The 9,950-nt window shown below is 44.3% G+C and overlaps 1 protein-coding gene across 4 annotated transcripts in view; it reads right to left on the bottom strand.

Moving 5' to 3' along the window:
• Positions 1–7,273: 7,273 nt before the first annotated feature.
• NOVA1 (NOVA alternative splicing regulator 1) overlaps positions 7,274–9,950 on the bottom strand; it is an 87,679-nt gene continuing 85,002 nt past the window's right edge. For all 4 annotated transcript variants that reach the window (XM_075613203.1, XM_075613204.1, XM_075613206.1 and 1 more), the window contains one exon: positions 7,274–9,947. The gene's annotated coding sequence lies outside the window, so the exon portion shown is untranslated. The remainder of the gene's footprint in view (positions 9,948–9,950) is intronic.

Genomic DNA, 9,950 nt, shown 5'->3' with positions numbered 1-9,950 from the left:
CTTACACTTTCTTGGGAATGGTCTGTAGAAACACGTTTGATATTGGTATTGATCGTCCATCTTTTAGTTCTCCTGTTGCACAGGTCGGCTTAGACTTGATACCCAAAGTACTTAAATCTACCGATTTTAATGCTTTCACACTGTTTATTTTTTTATCAGTAGAAAAATATTTCTCATACATTCAAAGTGGTACACAAAAGAAAATGAGTGGGATTACTTATTGTTCTAGTTTTCTTCATCGTTTTTCGCTCATATTTTCCGATAGCACCATATCGTTACATTCTTAACGTAAAACATCGTGAGCACTTTCTTAGAAAGCGAGACCAGAATATATTCATTTTCATATATTTCTATATATATATATATAAAAAGAGAAGAAAGAAAAGACGGCGCTTGGTGACTTGTGTTAGCCACTGGGATGGGATGATATTTTAGAGTACACTGAGGGAGAGTTGGGCATGGCAAGGTTTAATAACCGTGTTTACAGATGTGATGAGAGACTGAACAGATTTGAGGGAAGAGCAGAAAAAGAGCTATAACCCTTTCATCATAATGAGGCCATGCCACATAACGTCTTGTACCCGCCTCTGACAGGGAATGGGTTACCCATGTTATAAATCAGATGGGGCCAACTCCAGTCTCAAGGGCCACCACCAGGTTTTAAGGATATCCCTGCTTCAGCACAGGTGGTGCAGTAGTCAATGGCTGAGCCACCTCTACTGACGCAGGGATATCCGTAAAACCTGACCTGCAGGAGGGCCTTGAGGACTGGAGTTGGCCACCCCTGTTATAAATGAATAGGGCCACCGGAACTCGCCTCGCACCTTCAGGGATCCCAGGAGACAACAAGTTATTGAGGTAGGTTCCGCTGACCCTATTAACCGTTGAGAAATCAAGTTCTTCCGTTTAAAAAATAAATAAATAAAAAGACAAAATGTGTATGTGTTGACGTGAGCTCATCTCTCCCATGATTTGTGGATGAATGGAACATTCTAAGAACTATTTTGACAGGTGAGAGGGAAGGAGTCTGTGAGCTTCGCTGGATGGAGCATTTTCATCAGTTAATCAATCAGCCCTTATGTATTGTTGCTCTGAAATGCCAAACTAACTTATTTTTTGGGGGGGGGGGCAGGACTTGTCACCTCTCTTACCACTCAAGGTCAGGACTCCAGAAACGAATGGGTTAATTGCTGGAATACACAGTAGTGAAAGGAAGGAGGAAGGTGCGGAGCGGTGGTGGGTTGATAAGTGAAATGGGATTTCAGGGGATGTGGGTTGTGCTATGAGCCCTGGAACCATTTTCAGATTGTTTCATAAAGGGGGCGTGTTTATGGTAACATGATGATCCTATAATAATCAATCCTCACGTTTTTAGAACACTTTCCATGTCCAAAGCCCTTTAACATTCAAGTAGCCACCTATGATACCTTTTATTGGACAAACAAGTAGTTATGTTACCAGCTTTCCAACCTTCATCAGGTCCTACCCTGTGAGGTTCAAAAGCTTGTAACATATCAACTACTTGTTGGTCCAATAAAAGGTATCGTACCCCCTCCTCCCTCTTCCTCACTACATGATAGAAAGGACCAACAAGGCTCCCCACGCTTCTTTGCCCCCTCTGGGGTGTAATTGTTGTAGTCGGTCCCTGCCACTCTGTGCATGGAAACCTCCAAATGCAAATTTTCCTGTTACCCAAAACTGAGGCAAGAGTAGAACCCACAATTTTGTGTTTCCAAGTCCACTTCCCCTAACCACGTGTGCACCATAGAAGCAGCTGTCTACATGGGGTCAATCAAAAGGAGAACATTATTTCAGCTGATCCTGCTATCTGCTGAAGTACAGATATTCAATCATCGAAAAATGATGCTCCGGTCGTCTTGTGAAGAAATACTTGAAAATTATAACAATAAAGCAACGTTTCGGTCCGAACATCTAGAAAAAGGTCTGTGTAAGGACCGAAATGTTGATTTTATTTTGCAATAATTATTTAATAGAATGTTGTAGTATTTCTTCCCAAGACCACTGGAGTGCCGTGTTTCTATCACTGAATATCTGTACATGGGGTCAGTAGCAGGGTTGCCCACTGGAGTGCCGTGTTTCTATCACCGAATATCTGTACATGGGGTCAGTAGCAGGGTTGCCCACTGGAGTGCCGTGTTTCTATCACTGAATATCTGTACCTGGTGTCAGTAGCAGGGTTGCCCACTGGAGTGCCGTGTTTCTATCACCGAATATCTGTACATGGGGTCAGTAGCAGGGTTGCCCACTGGAGTGCCGTGTTTCTATCACCGAATATCTGTACATGGGGTCAGTAGCAGGGTTGCCCACTGGAGTGCCGTGTTTCTATCACTGAATATCTGTACATGGGGTCAGTAGCAGGGTTGCCCACTGGAGTGCCGTGTTTCTATCACTGAATATCTGTACCTGGTGTCAGTAGCAGGGTTGCCCACTGGAGTACCGTGTTTCTATCACTGAATATCTGTACCTGGTGTCAGTAGCAGGGTTGCCCACTGGAGTGCCGTGTTTCCATCACTGAATATCTGTACATGGGGTCAGTAGCAGGGTTGCCCACTGGAGTGCCGTGTTTCTATCACTGAATATCTGTACATGGGGTCAGTAGCAGGGTTGCCCATTGGAGTGCCGTGTTTCTATCACTGAATATCTGTACATGGGGTCAGTAGCAGGGTTGCCCACTGGAGTGCCGTGTTTCTATCACTGAATATCTGTACATGGGGTCAGTAGCAGGGTTGCCCACTGGAGTGCCGTGTTTCTATCACTGAATATCTGTACATGGGGTCAGTAGAAGGGTTGCCCATTGGAGTGCCGTGTTTCTATCACTGAATATCTGTACATGGGGTCAGTAGCAGGGTTGCCCACTGGAGTGCCGTGTTTCTATCACTGAATATCTGTACCTGGTGTCAGTAGCAGGGTTGCCCACTGGAGTGCCGTGTTTCTATCACTGAATATCTGTACATGGGGTCAGTAGCAGGGTTGCCTACTGGTCCCATCATGCTGAACAGATTTCGCCAGCCCTGCTTGGGGAGCTACTGAAACTCCCTGGCGGAAAGTGTCCCTGGATCAATCGACCTTCTGAACATGAAAAGTCTTAGCCATGTTTTGCTTTTAAATCTCTGTTGAGAATACAAAAATTGGACTGGTTGTGTGAAAAAAAATCCAGGGCGGGGACAACAAAGGGAACAGAAATAAACGTGTGCAGAAAAAAACCATTAGAGTGGAAGCCGCAGGGGGAGGGAGGCTCTGTATGTGATTTGGCTACTTTGTATTAATGTAACCCTTTTAGTGCTGGTTGGGTTGCAGATATGTTATGGGACTCTTCCAGCACTGAAGCAGTTAAGGTTGGGGATGGCATTGCGTTGGGAGAAACACAGCCCCAGAGAGAGCGCAAGGCCACACAGCGCCCATTCAATCACAGCAAAGTAAATGAAATATTGATTGAAAGTGTCCCTGAAAACAGAAAGCCATTAAGGAGGCGTAGAAACCGAGGCGTTCTTCATTCTCAGAGCTCTCTCCCCTCCCCCAGCCCCAACAATGCAGGGTAATGAAATGCATTATCCCAGGGAGATGGGGCCTTTGTCTCTGAGAGCGCGAAGCAGTCGCTGCTGGTGATGTTTACTGTGAGGACCTAGAGTGCTGCAGCAAACTGCCCACCCCCCACCCCTCCTCGGGATAGCAATGTTAGTCCTAGTTGGCTGTACAATGTTGTCAGTCAAGCACATTCCACACTGTACCCCCAAAATGACTCTGTATTCCCCTCTAAGCTCTGCGCATCATATCTGTAAGGAGAGGCTAAGTTTGTAGCATTGCAGTTAAAATTAGTTTTACCCCCCGACAATCCTAAACTCCAGACAAGCAAGCCCAGGATTCTTATACCTATTTGTTTTAGCCAACTTAGTCTGATAATTATAAAAATGTTATTTGTGTCAAACACTCAAGTGTGCATGGTGTAGTGGTTAAGGTGTCGCCCTTGAATACAAAAGTTTGTGGGTTCCATTCTAGCCTCCGTGGTTCACTCTGTGTGACCTTGGGCAAGATCTTTAGTTCTCTCTGCTTCAGGCACCAGACATTAGATTATAACATTTTCAGGGAAGAGACTGTATCATTGAACACTTGCTGCAAATCTATATAATAATTAACATTTTATTACAGGCAGTGAAAAGAGTGAACCAATACGACCTTTCGAACTCCCAGACCCTGAACTGAGGCCCTCTGTTATAAGCTAAGAGGTTGGTGCTGCTGATCCCATTAACTCCATGTCAATCAGAGTCTGAAATAACGATTCACATTTACATTCCCACTTTTGCATAATGGATGAAGTGAACATTCCAGATATCTGCTTTAACAACGGAGTGGGGAGGTAGGGTCTCTGTATCCATGGCAATTGTGTGAGCCAACCTCAGTGGTCCACCTATGGGAGAGCTCATGCTCAAGCACCTGCTTGGACAGAATTGGAGTATATCAAAGCCTAGGAGTATGTGACCAGTTTACATCGCCATTAAAGCAACGGTGAACTATAGGAAGGAACAGTAGCACTTCCAAGTCGTAACAAGAACTCAGCAGTAAAGTTGGCTCTGCAGATTCTGGAGACACATGGAAGCCCGAAATTATGGCAACCGCTTTCCTTATTGGAAAAAATATAACTCGTTTTGCATCCGAAAATATATTTCACTGACCCAACATTAACAGCCATCATAAATAATACATTCTCAGAAAAAGAGGAGCCGGGGTCGTGAAAGCTCATTTATAACAGTACTGGGGAAACTCCATGTTGTTCCACTGAAACATTTAACTACCAACACAAGAATCTGTTTTTCTCTAGGACCAATGTGGCGACTCAGCAGGAAATAAGGACTACAAATTCCAGGATGCTCTGAGATATTATAAAGTGACAGGGTTGGACTGTCTGGGGTCTGTACGGTCCTTTACTGGAGCGATATAGAGGTGGTGAATAGTGACACCCTCAATCACTCCCTTATACTATTGTGCTGAAGGATGACGGGGTTAAGGCTACGTGAGGTGGCAGGTGCAGGGGAATCTATGAGTGAAGCTGAGTTAATGGTGGATGTATAAGGGAGCACAGTGTCAAGACATGAATGAGTCGGGCATTCCTTTACAACAAAAGAGTAGCTTCCCATGTACTTCTCCACTTCGAGACGCGCTGCTGGATATGATTCGGAATCACAGGCAAAGAGACCTTTCCTTGTGAACCAACCCCAGGTCACAGTGAAGTTAGAACCTTGGTGCCAAATTTTCTATGCTACGTTTGGAACGTCTGGGAGGAACGTAATGGATCCGTTCAAATACCCATGAGCTATACAAAAAGATGGATATTTAACCCTCCTCGCTGCAGGAGAGGGAGTGCAGTGTAATGCCTTGCAGGCACCCTCCTGTGGCAAAGTGGTTAAGTTGCTGTTGACATGTTGCAGACCCATAGGAGGACAATAAGGCACTATATCTAAAAGCTCCTACAAGGCAATAACTTTATCCCTTAAATCAGGGGTTCTCAACTCCAGTCCTCAAGCCCCCCAAACAGGCCAGGTATTCAGGATATCCCTACTTCAGCACAGGTGGTGCCGTCGAAGACTGAGCCCCTGGCTGAGCCACCTGTGCAGAAAACCTAATCTGTTGGGGGGACTTGTGGTCTGGAGTTGAGCACCCCTGCCTTAAACATGTCCCTGCTGGAAAGTGTAGCCTCCTCCTGTGGATAATAGAGTTTGAGTGGGAAACCGTATCCCGGCAGTGTAATGAGCATTTACTAAGAAACTGGCTGCAGTGTTCTGGTGTCTTTTCAGCTGTGATATTTTTCAGCTTTGATTTAGCTCCCTTATATATACCCCAATCAAGTCAGTGGCAGTTAACACCGGATCGGGTAAGATTCCCCGCATTGCGGCTTAGTGAATCCTACAACTGGAGTTTATTCTGCCTTGTATTTGCCCTGGCAACAGCACAACCTTCAACTGAATGCCAAGAGGACTAATGACATGGCCTTTGAGGCAAGAACATACAGTGACATTCGTGGTAGGGACAGACTGAATTAGTCACCATTTGTTACACAATACAGGCACCATGAAATGCAATCTGACTGATACTCCATTGTGTTTCCAATCTTTGCATTTTTTCCCCAATTTTGTACCGGGAAGGACCAAATTGCTAAATATGGGCCTGATTCCTTGCCAAGGGGAAAAAAAAAACATTTTATAAAATGTATTAACGTTGATAAATAACCAATAAAATGTTGAACCAGTGACCTCTTAGTTTGCAGACTTTGGAGGTTATTTAATGAAATCTTCAACTGTAAAACTGAGGCAAAACTGCGGCAGAAGGAATGCCAACACATTCATTAAAGAAAAATCAAAAAGTGCTTTCAATGCCATTCCTCCTTTTTGATATCTTTGGTGCTGTTCCAGCTACTGGGGTTTGCCCCCGTTCTGCCAGGAGAACGATACACCGGGATTATCACTTGATCTACCCTAGTACTTCCTAGGGTCAGCAAAGAAAAGTGCCTTATTGCCAGGAGTGGCTCCAACATCTCAACAGCCGGTGTAAAGAGAATAACCAGGGAGATTGGCTGTGAGGAGACCTGCTCCTGCACACACAGTCTGAACCTTGAGGGAGGGAGGTTTTAGTTTGTCAATGGAATGCGTGAATCCCAGAGAAGGTTGCTGGGGTTTGAAAAGAAAGACATGACAGGAGTATCTGTAACATCCCCCCTTACCCACCCGCTCTATCACTCTCCCAAACAGCCCTTCATCTTTAAAGTTGTATTCTCTATTTCAGGGTAAAAATGCTCTGCCTTCTCTTTTAACAATGAATATGCTGCACTGTATAATGGTGCCGAGAACACTGGGTATACACTCAGCCCCCAAGACTTTTCTCCATAGAGAATATAAAATGACAGCTATTCAGACCCTCGGTGATTGTGTGTAGTGTCCTGCGACTGCCATCTCCTCATAGTGTTAACCAACAGAAGAGATGCATTGGTGGTGAGTGCGTGTTATAAGGTTAAGGGTTGGGATCTGTAATGATGGTGGCATCAGCTGACTGTAGTATTTCTTCCTAATGCAGCATGTTCATTTTCAGGAGGTCTGAGCATGAGAAGCTGATGGCCTGGGCACTTTGTGTTGGTGCACCTGCTAACACCAGGAGAGCGAGGGAAATAAATCTGACAGGTATTATTATTCTCTGTTAATGTATTATAAATGAACTGAAACTAGTGACATGCAAGGAAAAATAATGAGACGGGAGACAGTGATGGTACATGATGAACAAAGCACATTTATAATGATATGAGTAAATATATTCGCATCATCGTCTAACCACTAGTTACACTGTATTGTCATAAAAACTTACAGAGCTACAGAGACTATTAACGATAAATAACCATTACCAATTAAAACACAGTTGTACGACAGCATTGCTCTTTCCATTTTAAAAACAAGCAATATCATTCCTTTTTTTTGTTGTTTTTTTTGTTTTGTTTTTTTAATATATATCAGTTTTCTCTTCTTGAAAATGATTTTCTGTAATCAAAGAGAAAGTGACAATGGGAGGAAAGAAGAAGAAAAAAAAAAGAACAAATAAAACGACTTTTGATCATCAGATTGGAATGGCTGAAAGGTTCACTTCCAGAGCGGCCTGCAAAGCAATGAGCAGCGCGGCGGGTCCATGCGTCACAGGCCTCTCCGGCAGCAAAGGAGTTAATAACAGTGAACAGAAACAGGAAAGGGGGGGAGGGAGAGGGAAGTGGAGGAAACGAGGGGGAAGGGTGGCAAATCATTTTTCAAAAAGTTCCCAATGTCCACAAGAGAGGACACGGTGGACACGGTCAAACTAACATGGTGATGAAGTTCATTTGTAAGTTCAATGAACGAAGGAAAAAAAATAATAAAATAAAAGATCACAGTTCAGAAAGAGAGATGCTTGACGAGAAGCCAGACGAAAGGACATCACAATCATTGTTCATTAATCAGTTGCACGGGAGGAGCAGCGGAAAATGTCACTGAGTTGGTTATGATGGACGTTATCAATGGGTTGAAGTTGAGATGAAAGGAAAACTGTAGTTTTGGGGATTTCTCAGCCTGATGATCCAGAGGTAGCCAGCATTTTAGTTTTTTTATTTTTTAGTATTATTATTTACTATTTTTTTTTTGTTTGTTTTTTTTTTTTGTGTAATTATTTTCTTGTCCATTGAAATTTTTTACGACTGCATGCATAGCATGGAGAAGATGCTGGGTTTATGAACGGCCACGTTTTCAGTGGCTTGAGGTGGCCCAAATGCAGAGGTTAAACAGAATGATCTGGCTAGTTGGCACTTAGAAACATGGAGGAGGTGACAAGTTGAAAAAACCAAAAAAAGGCTAATTCTATTAAAAAAAAAAAAGAAAAAAAAATGGCCTTTGGAGGAGCCTGCGCTGCGACAGGCGAGACACAATGAACACTATCTCAGCTAAACACGCATGCAGGGAAATACTGACTGAAGCTGACATACAGATGCCCCACAGAAAAAAGAACATGCAGGTCAACGGCTATCATAGCCAGTGGCGGCTGATCACACACAGCTAAAAATCACAGGTACTGTTCACAGTAAAACCTACATTGACGACACTAAAGAGATCGCTAGTGTTAAAATTATACACAATCAAAAGCGTTTTAAAAGGCAACGTCCTCGCTAAAGTCGTTGCAGATAATGAAACTTTATCAGCTAACAGTTGGCACTTTCATGTGGCGTGTGCGTGTGCGTGTGCGTGTGCGTGGTTTGGCTTAGAAAATGTCCAATACGCACACAGCTCTATGTCTAAAAGGGGAGGATGTTAATGGATCAACTGGTGTTTGGCTGGCCAGGCACTGGGGGGTGGGGAGTGGGGGGTGGGGGGGGGGTGCAAATCACCCCAAATAAAAATAATCTTGTAATTACAAGTTGCTTTTACTTTTTCATCCTGATAACATAATTCACCGGGAAATCTTCCAGTTGAGAGAGAGAAATAGCCAAGTAAGATATTTCTGGGGGGAATACCTTTTCTCTTCCAGGCGGGCCTGCTATGTATTACGACACAATGGCGGGGTCATAGGAAACCGCCATCGTCAATTCTCACCGGGGCAACGGTGCTTCTCCGGAGTAAGATTTCAAAGTGAACAATGTAATCGGGGTGAAGGAAAAAAACAGCGTTAGGTGATTTGTAAAACAATTATAAACAAGACAGGGCGAGACTGGGGATTTAAGCAATTTCAGAGTGAGGGGGAAAAAAAACCAAAACACAAATGAAGAAAGAAAACAGACACGGCTCTCGGAAAACCAGACTTCACCCGCCAGAGGCGGGAAATCTAACGGGATCCACGAGTCAAAAATGGTAGAAAAGTGGCCTGGCGAGCCGGAGTAATCATCGTCATACAGGTTCTTATGAAGACACTGATCTGTAAACTTACCAAAAAGGTTCTTTTTTTCCACAGTTTTAACCATTTTTTAATATATATTTTACAGTGCTTTTTTTTTGCAACTATATTGCTTTTTGATAATATATATATATATTTCTCTTTTTGTTTTAATTTAAAACTATTTTTTTTCTTTTTTTTTATTCCAAAACATGTTTCCTTCCTTACGCCACCAGCTCTGGGCCGTACACCCCTTACCCCGCCAGCTCTGGGCCGTACACCCCCTTACCCCGTTAGCCCTGGGCCGTACACCCCCTTACCCCGCCAGCTCTGGGCCGTATACCCCCTTACCCCGCCAGCTCTGGGCCGTACACCCCCTTACCCTGCCAGCTCTGGGCCGTACACCCCCTTACCCTGCCAGCTCTGGGCCGTACACCCCCTTACCCCGCCAGCCCTGGCCCGTACACCCCCTTACGCCGCCAGCCCTGGCCCGTACACCCCCTTACGCCACCAGCCTTGGTCCGTACATCCCCTTACGCCGCCCGCCCTGGGCCCTACATCTC

Source organism: Ascaphus truei, chromosome 9 (assembly GCF_040206685.1).
Source record: "Ascaphus truei isolate aAscTru1 chromosome 9, aAscTru1.hap1, whole genome shotgun sequence".
In the NCBI taxonomy this organism is placed as follows: Eukaryota; Metazoa; Chordata; class Amphibia; order Anura; family Ascaphidae; genus Ascaphus; species Ascaphus truei.
The sequence above is the reverse complement of the archived record's forward strand: the minus strand, read 5'-3'. Positions and strand labels throughout refer to the sequence as shown.